This window comes from Hibiscus syriacus, unplaced genomic scaffold (genome assembly GCF_006381635.1).
Source record: "Hibiscus syriacus cultivar Baekdansim isolate YM2019G1 unplaced genomic scaffold, ASM638163v2 tig00116968_pilon, whole genome shotgun sequence".
In the NCBI taxonomy this organism is placed as follows: domain Eukaryota; kingdom Viridiplantae; phylum Streptophyta; class Magnoliopsida; order Malvales; family Malvaceae; genus Hibiscus; species Hibiscus syriacus.
The window spans coordinates 252,197-263,117 of record NW_024063492.1 but is presented as its reverse complement, the minus strand read 5'-3'; the positions used below and the strand labels follow the sequence as shown (position 1 = coordinate 263,117).

The window sequence follows — 10,921 nt, the reverse complement described above, 5'->3', positions numbered from 1 at the left end:
TTAATTCTAATAATTTAGGGTAAATTATACTTTTAGTATCCAACTATCACTTTGGTTTCGTAAAATATTATTTAAAATTAAATATATAATTTAAAAATATTATTATTTTAAATAAATAATTAATAGTATTCCAAATAAATAAATAATATGATTTTAAAATAATTTCATAATATTATAAATATAATTTTTTATAATAATTTAATATAAAATTTATAAACATTTAAATAATTATTAAATTAATTATTTTTTATTTACAAATAAAGTGAAAATGTATTCTTTAACTTAATAATGATATAAAAATTATTATATTATTAAGTTTAATATAATAAAAATATATTTGTGTTATAATTGAATGACTAAGCTTTCGATCATTCCTTTAAAGTGTTATCACTAAAGAAATGTGTTGAAACACACCACAAACAAATTTATCCTTATTATATAAATATTAAAAAATATAAAGATTTCTTTAAGATTAACTATTTATTAAAATTAATTTTACTTTTAATAGAATTATAATTACACTCTTACAAGCTCCTTTTGACAATAATATATTTTTAGAAAGAATCAGTAAAGCTACTCTGGAACTTGCAAACTCTCTTCCTCCTCCCTTCCTCTTTCTTATTATCCATGTACCCCTTCATAGCTAAACTCTTCTATCCCACCATCGAATCCCGCCCCAACTTCCTTCAACAGAATCCATCCATCAAACCCTTCCTTCAACAAATTTGGCTGCATATACAGTTTTCTATGCATGTTCCAAGGCTGAAGAATTTGTAGGAGATTATGTAGGTTTGCCTTTTGATGACGATGGCAAAGATCCTCATGTTGTCTCAATTGTTTAAACTTCGATGAAAAACAGCAGATTTTTGGTAACTTTGTTTATCTGCACTTTTGTTTTCACCAGAAGCTTAGAGTAGCTAAGTACAATGGAGTATGACAACAAGAACATATCGAAAACCTTTTTCCTTTTCCTTCTTGCCATTCCGAATGCAAGTCCCTTACGACCGAGTCTTCGATGATACACCGATAGCTAGTCTTGCCTTGATGGAAACCAGTGTTGCCCTTACAACCATTGTCATCTGTTCTCATCTTCAAGGCCCATAAATTAAAGAATGAACTTCTTATCAACCGACTTCTTTGATCACAATTGATCACAGAATTCTCATATTAGTCTGGCTAGATGATGATGGTGCTTTTTGTTTAACAACAGTGCTAGATGGTGCAGCATATGATTTTTTGGCGAAGTAAGGTGATCGCAGGTGGCGACTGACGATGATGACCTGTTCTAAATTTATATAAATTAAAAATTTTAATTTTAAACAAATTAAATTACTTAAATTAATTATTATTTTTAAGGAAAAATCATAATTTAATTATAGTTCTATTAAAATTAAAATTAATTTTAATAAATAATTAATTCTAAATAAATTCTTATACCTTTTAATATTTATATAATAAAAACAAATTTACTTGTAGTGTGTTTCGGTACTTCACTTTAATGGTACGTTGCAGTGCGGTGTACGATGTGAGCTGTAGACTCGTCCCAATATTATAACTATGATTTCCAAATCTGAAAACTTTTATATTTAAAATTTCACAACATAATGCAACAATTATTGAAAATATTTTTAAATTTTTTAATAATTATGTCATTCTTTTTATTACTATCACAAATATTAATGTTAATTTAACTTTTTCGACTAATTTTTTTTTTTCATCTCATCGTTAAACCTCACCCCAAAAACTTCCCCAAATCCCTTTATGAGCTTATAGAATTAATAACAATTAGTCTTCAGAAAATATCGATTGCCAAATTTCGATTCTTTATCATGGCTGCTGATCATACCAAACTCTTTTGCCTTTGGCTTTCTTTCATCTCATTTGTCTATACTGAGCTAGCATATTGATAATAATATCGTCCACATGGACCTATCAGCCATGGCCACAGCCTTATCAGGGCAACTAAGCTGGTACTCAGCCATCCTTGCATCTTTATTAGACAACTTCAGAACTAAAAAACCAACATAACAATCCCCTCTTCTAAGCTTATCTATAGCTATCAGAACGTTATTCAAAAGCTCTAGTGCTAGTCTCACACCGCAGAGCACGAGGCCTTGCAGTATTAGCAATAAAAGATATATTGAAAATGTATCAGATAGTATTTCAAGAACTGTATCAACTATACAAGAGGGCTAACAATTTAAGGAGCTAGAGATAGTATTTCAAGTACTGCACATATTTGGGAAATGCTCTCATTTCATGGAAGTCTAAGAAGCAGGCCACAGTCAGTCGCTCCTCTTGTGAAGTGGAATATCGTGACATGGCTTATGTCACTTGCGAGTTGGTTTGGTTGGTCTCATTGTTGTCTTCCTTCAACATTTCCATTCCTCATGTGAAGTTGTTTTATGATAATCAAGCTGCCCTACATCTTGCTACCAACCAAGTTTTTCATGAACGCACGAAGCACATAGAGCTTGATTGTCATTTTGTCCGCGACAAGGTTAAGGATGGTTTCTTGAAGTCGCTGCACGTTCGAACTTTAAACCAGCTAGCTGATGTATTTACGAAGACGCTCAGGCTACCTATGTATAAAATGTTTATGGACAAGTTGGGACTCCTCAACATCCACGCAGTCCCATCTTGAGGGGGTATTAGTATATGCGAATGTAACTGCTTTCAGTTAAGTTGGTTTTTCCAGCTTTGGTATATGCTTTCAAAAACTTTAGCAGAGGAAACATATTGTAAAAGAATTTAGTGATGTTTGATATAACACCTTAAAACATATTGTAAAAGAATTAAAGATGTTTGATGTATCCACACAGTATAAAACTATTTGGTAATAAATGGAGCCTGCGCACGTTAAGTCTGAGCTGTGAATGGAATAGCAGAAAATATTAAAACTGTGCAATGATATAATTTTAGGTGCCAAAGTTGTTGCCCAGCTGCATTAACTTGAGAGAGAAATAAAATCAGTTTCTGTATAAGGTGCCTACAGTTAACATATTGATGCTATTAGCTCTGCGTCTTTAACTTTGTATGCATTATCAAACTATGTGATTTTCAGGGAGAGGTGAAGATGTAGTGCATATAATCAGATATTGAATCATTACAAATTATAATGGTTTATGTGGTAGAATGCAATTCCTAGAGATACGTGCAAATTAATAAATATTATAAAATAGATTTATTATTCTTAAAAACTTGGAGCAGAGGTTGTCATCTTTTTAGGTTTATTATTAGAATAGCTTCAAATGGAGGTTGTTGCTGTAATTTTAGGTAGTGTTTGTTTTCACTGTTTAAGGTCTTCAAAACTCTTATGTCTGCGTCACGCAGACCACGCGCAGACATTGGACTTCGCAGACCGTTTGTTTTTTAGAAGACAGAAGCTCTTCTAATGTCTGCGCGTCCTCTTCTTGGCGCAGACGTGAACTTATGTATTCAAAGCTCTTCTAACCTCTTCAAATAACCATTTTTACTATTAATTTTTTAAAAATTATAAATTATCATTAAATGTAATGAATTATTACAAAATAGTCACTATAATGTTGTAATAAATTATAAAAGTTCGATAATATAATAATTATTTTATAGTATTTAGATAAATTTATTAATAATTTTATAATCTTTTAATAAATTTAATAATTATTTTATAATTTTTTAAACTTTATTGGCGAAAATGATCATTTGTATATAACTCAACGATATTTAATATACTTTATTTGAAAAAATATATTAAACTTAGTAAAAAATATTATACAATTAAACTTAATAAACTTTTTTTATATATAAAAACTTAGAAAATCACGGGAACATACAATTATTAGCATTAAAGACAAAATAAATGTTTTAATAAAAAAATATTCACACTATTGAAAAATCTGATTCTTATCATTTAATTCTGGTAAAGTACGAAAGTCCTTTTATATAGAATAAAAAATAAATAATAAATAATATATTTTTTCTAAATAGAAAAATACTAATTGATGTATATTATATGGAGTATATATTATATATTTTTTTGATGTTACTAGAATCGGATTGTACCACTCGAATAAATTCAGATGATTTAAATGATATTATAAAATCGAGTATTGATATATTTGTGAATCGATAATAATTGAGAATTAAAATATAATTTTTTTAACAATTACTTAAACCGAAACAAACAGATTGAATTAAAATCAAATTGATTTCATTATCGATTGATTTAATAATAATTTTTAAAATGATATATAATATTAAACCCAAAATCTAATAGTTCGAAGATGTAATAATTTATAATAATAAAATTCTTATAATATTTATTTAATATATTTTTTTCAAATAAAGTACATTAGATATTGTTGAGTTATATACAAATGATCATTTTCGTCAATAAAGTTTTAAAAATGATAAAATACTTATTAAATTTATTAAAAGGTTATAAAATTATTAATAAATTTATCTAAATACTATAAAATAATTATTATATTATCGAACTTTTATAATTTATTACAACATTATAGTGATTATTTTGTAACAATTCATTAAATTTAATGACATTTTATAATTTTTAAAAAATTAATAGAAAAAAATGGTTATTTGAATATAATTTAAAAAATCAGTTTATTTATATTCCAGTTTATTTTAGCAGTCTACATATGTTAAAAAACAAACAGTTTTCTTCTTGCAGACTGTAGACTTTTGGTCCACCTCTTCTGCTGTAGATGCCTGCAGATGTGGTCCGCAGACTGCAGACTTTTTACCTCTGCAAAAATAAACACCACCTTAGTGTTTCTAAAGTTTGCTTGGGAACTAGAAATTAGATGCCCCTTGTTGCAGGTATCCCAAAGATTATGTTTACCGTGTGGGATGAGCTGCTACGGCTTGTTGGAAGAGGAGGATTAACTTTGACCATTATTACCGAGATGAGTATGAAGTGGTTATCGACTTAAATATGATTGTCGAGGGCTGCTGGCACTTGAATACCAGTGCAGAATTGTTTCCTATAAATCTTAAAGAATACAAACTTTAGAAATGTTTCCTATAAATCCTATAACCCTGTTAAAATTCATTGTAAGCTGAAATCCAAGTTGCTCCTAGATAAACTAATGTGTGAAACAATGGAAGAACACCCTTTATAATTCAATACTATGTCAAGATGTCTCAGAGATGTTGTAAATGAGCCTAATTATATCTCAAATTTGATGCATAAATAGAATTATTGTTGTATATTATGATGGGAAAAAACTGCATATGTTGATAGAGAAAAGTTAATCATGTACCTCTTTTACCATTTGATTTTGCTGCACATATTTTGGAACTAATTAGCACATTTCCTTTTGCAGGTTGCTAATTTACATTCCCCAATTGAATACTTGAAGTTAGATGGAATATTAATCAACTGAAGTTGTAGATTAATGTTCAAATTTACCACTTGAAGAATGTTTTTATTTATTTATTTTAGTGAACAATGTTTTTTTTATTGAAAGAGAAACAACCAAAACTAAATTCTAATGAACAATGTTAAACTACATTACATTTAATTTTAATGTTTATAAACTTTAATTATTTTGTTGGTAAGTATTTTTTTCATATAATTTGTGTCGTAACTAAATTTTAAGTTTGTTGTTAATTAGATACTTGATATTAAATTTAGATAATTAGAGAATAAAATAATAGATGCAAAATTAATTAATCATAGCGGCGTTTGAAAAATATGCCACTAGAAGCACACTCTTTTGCGGCGTTTTGTGAAGGAAACACCACCAATGACGTATAAATTTGTGGTATTTTCACCACAAACGTCGCTATATATCATAACATATAGCGGCGTTTGCGAAAATAAACGACACTATAATCAAGGTAATTGGCGGCGTTTTTTCTCAAAACGTCGCTATAGAGCTTGACTTTATGTGCCATTTATTTCTAAAACGATGCTATAAATTTTTAATCTTTTGCAACGTTTTTTGTTCACAAACGCCGCTATCGGTTGTGGCGTTTACTTAGACGAGGTTTTTTGCGGTGCTAGTGCTGGGAAAGTTTTTAGTGGCACTTATAAACGTATCTATAAGGCTAAAAAATGCCACTAAAACCTATTTTGTTATAGTGATAAGATTGAGATTAAAAATGGGGAATGAGAAGATGTTCGCACAAAAAAAATGAGTTAATCTCAGCTCTCTATATTCACTCATCCAACGATTCTAAATCTGTGTAAAACTAAAAAGTTTAATCCTAATTAAAATATAATGAATATATTTAAAGCCTTCGAAATCGCATATTAATATTTAACTTCATATGTTTCGAAAAAATGGAAAAGGAAACAAAAAATATTCACTTTGGACCTTCACCCTTATCTTCTAAATTGGCCTACTCCGTAAGAAACACAACAGCAAGGGGTCTTTCTAAAAAACTAAAAGAAATACGGCGCCAATAGCAAAATAAAATAAATATTGAGGCCAAGCTAGAATAAAAAGAATATTCTCCATCCCCGCGCGTCCACGCCACTGGCCTCTCTCTATATGACAGAAATTCTCGTCTCCCAATTCTCTCTACAGGGAAAAAAAACTCAACCTCCCAAAAATGGCTTTCCCTCAGCAACAGTTTCAACAACAGCAGCAACAATCCAGAAGTTTCAGGTAAGCCCCCAAAAGAAAGAAAAAAAGTTCGATCTTTTAATTACTAAAAAATCAATTTTGATGTTCTGCTAAAGAGCAAATAAAACCCTAAGAAGTTGTTTGAAGCTGTTTCTTTCCAATATGTTTGGCCTCAGGAACTTGTACGCAATCGACACTCAGATTTCGCCTCCACTTCCTTTATTACAATACGCCTAATTTACAAGATTCGTCTCAGCATCCTCCGTATATCCCTCCTTGTAAGTCCTGTTAAAAACTTGTTTTCTTTATTTTATTTTTAATCGATGAATTATATGGAGATAAGTTAAAAACTCAACGTCTTTAGCTAGGTGAACTTACAGCATTGTTTTCTCTTTCCTTTTACTTTTAATCAATTTGGACCTTTGTTGTTTAATGTCTCTGGGATTCAGTTTCATTATTTGAAAACGACCTTATAACAACTGGGTATGTTGGTTTCGTTTATTTACTTATTTATTCATTCATTGCTTTTATTGGTTCAATTCATGTTGTTGGGTTTGCTCCCAATCCGATTCCGGTGGCAGACGGGAGTGATGGAGGAGCTGAGATGCAATGGAACAATGGGGGTGAACCAAAAAGGAAGAAACCAAAGGAACAAGACTTTTTGGAGAACAACTCACAGATATCTTCTGTTGACTTTTTTCAAGCGCGGTCAGTCTCGACAGGGTTAGGTTTGTCACTTGATAATAATAAAAATCGGATGGCTTCTTCTGGTGATTCAGCTTTTTTGTCATTCATTGGTGATGACATAGATAATGAGTTGCAGCGACAGGATTCAGAGTTTGATAGGTTCCTCAAAGTGCAGGTCTGTCTTTGGCATCTTTTTTGGATGTACTTAATTGAAAATAAACATGTTTCATTAGCTTCCATTATTGCTGGAAGGTTTGAATTATTATTTCAGGACGTAATTTACACCATATGTGGATAGATAATTAGATATGGATTTTACAATCACTTAATTCTTGTACATCATCACGCCTTTATGCTAAAATTTTTCTTTTAATGTTTGTTTCGCATTTTTCTTGTAGTTTCTTGATGTGGTTAATGATTCTTCGCACTGAATAAGGAGTCATTTCATATTTATGCATTTGATTATGATAGTAGTTACCTAACTGCATGGTGGTTTTGAGGATGACTTGAGCATTTGCATGTCAGTGATATGCTCATTATATTTTCCCTTCAACATTTAACATGTACTATTGAACTTTTGTGATAGAAATGTTCTTCCCCATACTATTGTCATAATTTTTTTTAGAAGTGATAGAAATGGAAATATGTCTTAAACTGTCTGTATTTTCACATTGTCACTAATTATGGATTTCTTCATTATGTGCTTTGTTTTGCAGTTGTTTTATCAAAATAAACTATGTTATTTATAGAAATGAAGGTAATTATATCTGTGTTAGATAGTCAACGAAATGTTTTTTTCCCTTTTCGGAAACATTACCAACTTCATTTCATCAACTTTGATGAACCTATCATGCTCAGTTATTCTATAATATGTGGATTTTTCTGTTCTCCTCACTTGAATTAAATCTTAGTTGAAGATTTATATGGATCATTCTCCCTTTTTCCCCTCTCTATTTTACAAGGTTCTGATGTTAGTTGTGTGTAGTATTAGTTAATGGTTGTAAGTGAAGGCAGTGAGAGGTTCATGGTGATGAAACCTACTTTTAGTTTTTTTGGCATCATATTCTTTTCTCAATATAGATATATACATATATAGTCTTTAGTCAACTAGAAGTTCCAACTTTTACTTTTTGGCAAAGTACTTCTAATCTGATCTTCTTTGATTAGGGTGACCGGTTACGACAATCTGTATTAGAGAAGGTTCAGGCTAACCATCTTCAGACAATTTCACTTGTGGAAGAGAGAGTTTTTCAGAAACTTCGTGAAAAAGAAGCAGAAGTGGAGAATATAAACAGAAAAAACATGAAACTTGAAGAGCGAATGGAGCAATTGACCATGGAAGCAGATGCCTGGCAGCAACGTGCTAAATACAATGAGAACATGATTACTGCTCTCAAGTTTAATCTTCAGCAAGTTCATGCACAAAGTAGAGATAGTAAGGAAGGCAGTGGTGATAGTGAGGTTGATGATACAGCTTCATGTTGCAATGGCCGAGCCATTGATTTCCACCTGCTATGCAAGGAGAATAGCAACAAGGAGTTGATGACTTGTAAAGTTTGTGCAGTGAATGAAGCCTGTATGCTCTTGCTACCTTGTAAGCATCTCTGCCTATGTAAAAGTTGTGAAAGTAAGCTTAGTTTTTGCCCCCTATGTCAGTCATCTAAGTTTATTGGTATGGAGGTCTTCATGTAATGATATATGTATCAAAGCTTTAATATGATACTAAAGTTATATCCAGTATTCTTGTGAAATTGGTGGTTGCTATTTGTTTGTTAGTTAGCTGTTCAAAGGCTCTTTTCAACATCTGTTTTAAAAGAATTGTCTTGCATTGCATTTTAAGAATTCAGGTGTTGAATCAGTGTTTGTTGTTACTCTCTTATTCTTTATTCTGTTCTACGTAGTTTTATGTTTGCCTTGCATATGCTACCTGTTTTATGTATTTACAGAAGCAGTTTGTTTGTTTGGGAGACCATGATATGTGATCTATGAGAATGTTATTGAAGTGGGGTTTCTGTAAAATGATTTGAGATGTTTTAGAACATGGCGATATATACATATTTAAGGTTTGTGAAGCCTGTCTCGTAGATGGTCATATAGAAGCTGAAACATGCAGTGCAGGAGTAGAGAAAGTGTAGGTTGAGGTAAGTCCCAGGCTTGTACACAATGCTTCAAGGATAGTGAGGAAAGGTTTCTCATGTATTTGGTTATATAGAAGGATGGCTATACTTGCTTTTAGTTGGGGTTAAATTTATATAACTACAATGATACTCGGAGGTGGTTGACGGCTTTAATGATGAAGGAATCTCGTTTCTTTATGACTTGGTTGATTCGTGATAGGCGAGAAAGAAAATGCCGACGAAGCTGGGTTCTGGTTTATAGATTGTAGTTGTAGTAGGAGAGGTAAAAAAGTAATTGAGGCATGGGTCCATAGTTGTCCAGAAGCAGTACCAATTCCAAAAGCCATGGGTCCCATGGTTTGGGGAATGAACCATTGTGGCTTAATGGTTTTCAATTGTTTATTCCTTCTCTGTTGCGGTGATGTTAGTGTCTGAAGTGTCACGCATCCTATTTATGATTTCAATTGGGGGTGATGGCAGTTATACATGCCTCTGTTGTTGGGCTTTTATAACTGAATGAGAATTGGTTGTTAGGCAGTTACTTGGGTCATTACTGCTGCTCTTGAAGCCTTTATATAGTGTGACATTTGTGTCATTTGGACTTACGGATTGTGATAATCTTCAATAATAAAATCATTATTCTTCTCTTTATTTCCTGCAAGCTTCTGTGCTATTGTTCTTTCGTTGGTTACTTCTGTTAGTCATCTTCTTCACAGAGTGCTATCTAAGAGTTTTTCAGTGAATCAAACATGGTATCAGAGTTATTTCCGGCATTTCCGTCAACAGAGGCATGTATAACTACTTTATCAGGGGGGTGTCTCCTTGGGCTTCGAATAAAAAAAATCCCATTTTATTTGTAGGAAGGCAGACTATAGTCTGCTGTTTTGCACGACCCTACAATTCCCATCTTCCCTTTCTTTGGAAACGTTCCTTGTTTGATCTCTGTATGCTAATGTAAAAGGGGAAACTAGAGGCGAGTACTTAACTCGAAAAATCAATTTTTTTTAATTTCAAGTTATTCGAGTCAACTCGAATTATCAATTCAGTTTTCGAGTTTGAGTGAAATCAAAATTTTAAAATTTTGAGTTACTCGAAAAATTGACCAAGTATTTTGACAGTTTTACAATTTAGTTCCCGATTTCATTATTCATTCAATTTCTCCTTCATTTTAGGTTCATTTTTTACCAAATTTGAATCACATGCTCCTAAACCGTCGTAGAATATGTATGTATTTTCAATTCCTATTTTTATAACAAATTTTCTATTTTTCAATTTAGTCCCTCAAGTTTTCATAATTTCCTTATTTTTTCAAGTCATGCTTTAGTTTAAGTCCTTTTTTTTAACCAAATTTGAACCACACGTTGTTATACCACAATAGAATACCTATTTAACTTCGATTCTTACTTTTTCGCTAAAAATATGTTTTTCTTATTTAATCTCTTAACTTTGCATTATACTCAAATTGGTGTTTTGATTACAATTGTTTGCAAATTCTTTCTTCGCATCAATTCATTGGCTCCTTTATACTCTCATCGATATTTT

The 10,921-nt window shown here is 31.3% G+C and overlaps 1 pseudogene; it reads left to right on the top strand.

The window, feature by feature from the left end:
• The first annotated feature begins 6,486 nt into the window (after positions 1-6,486).
• On the top strand, positions 6,487-9,037 carry LOC120191421 (annotated as a pseudogene).
• Positions 9,038-10,921: the final 1,884 nt, after the last annotated feature.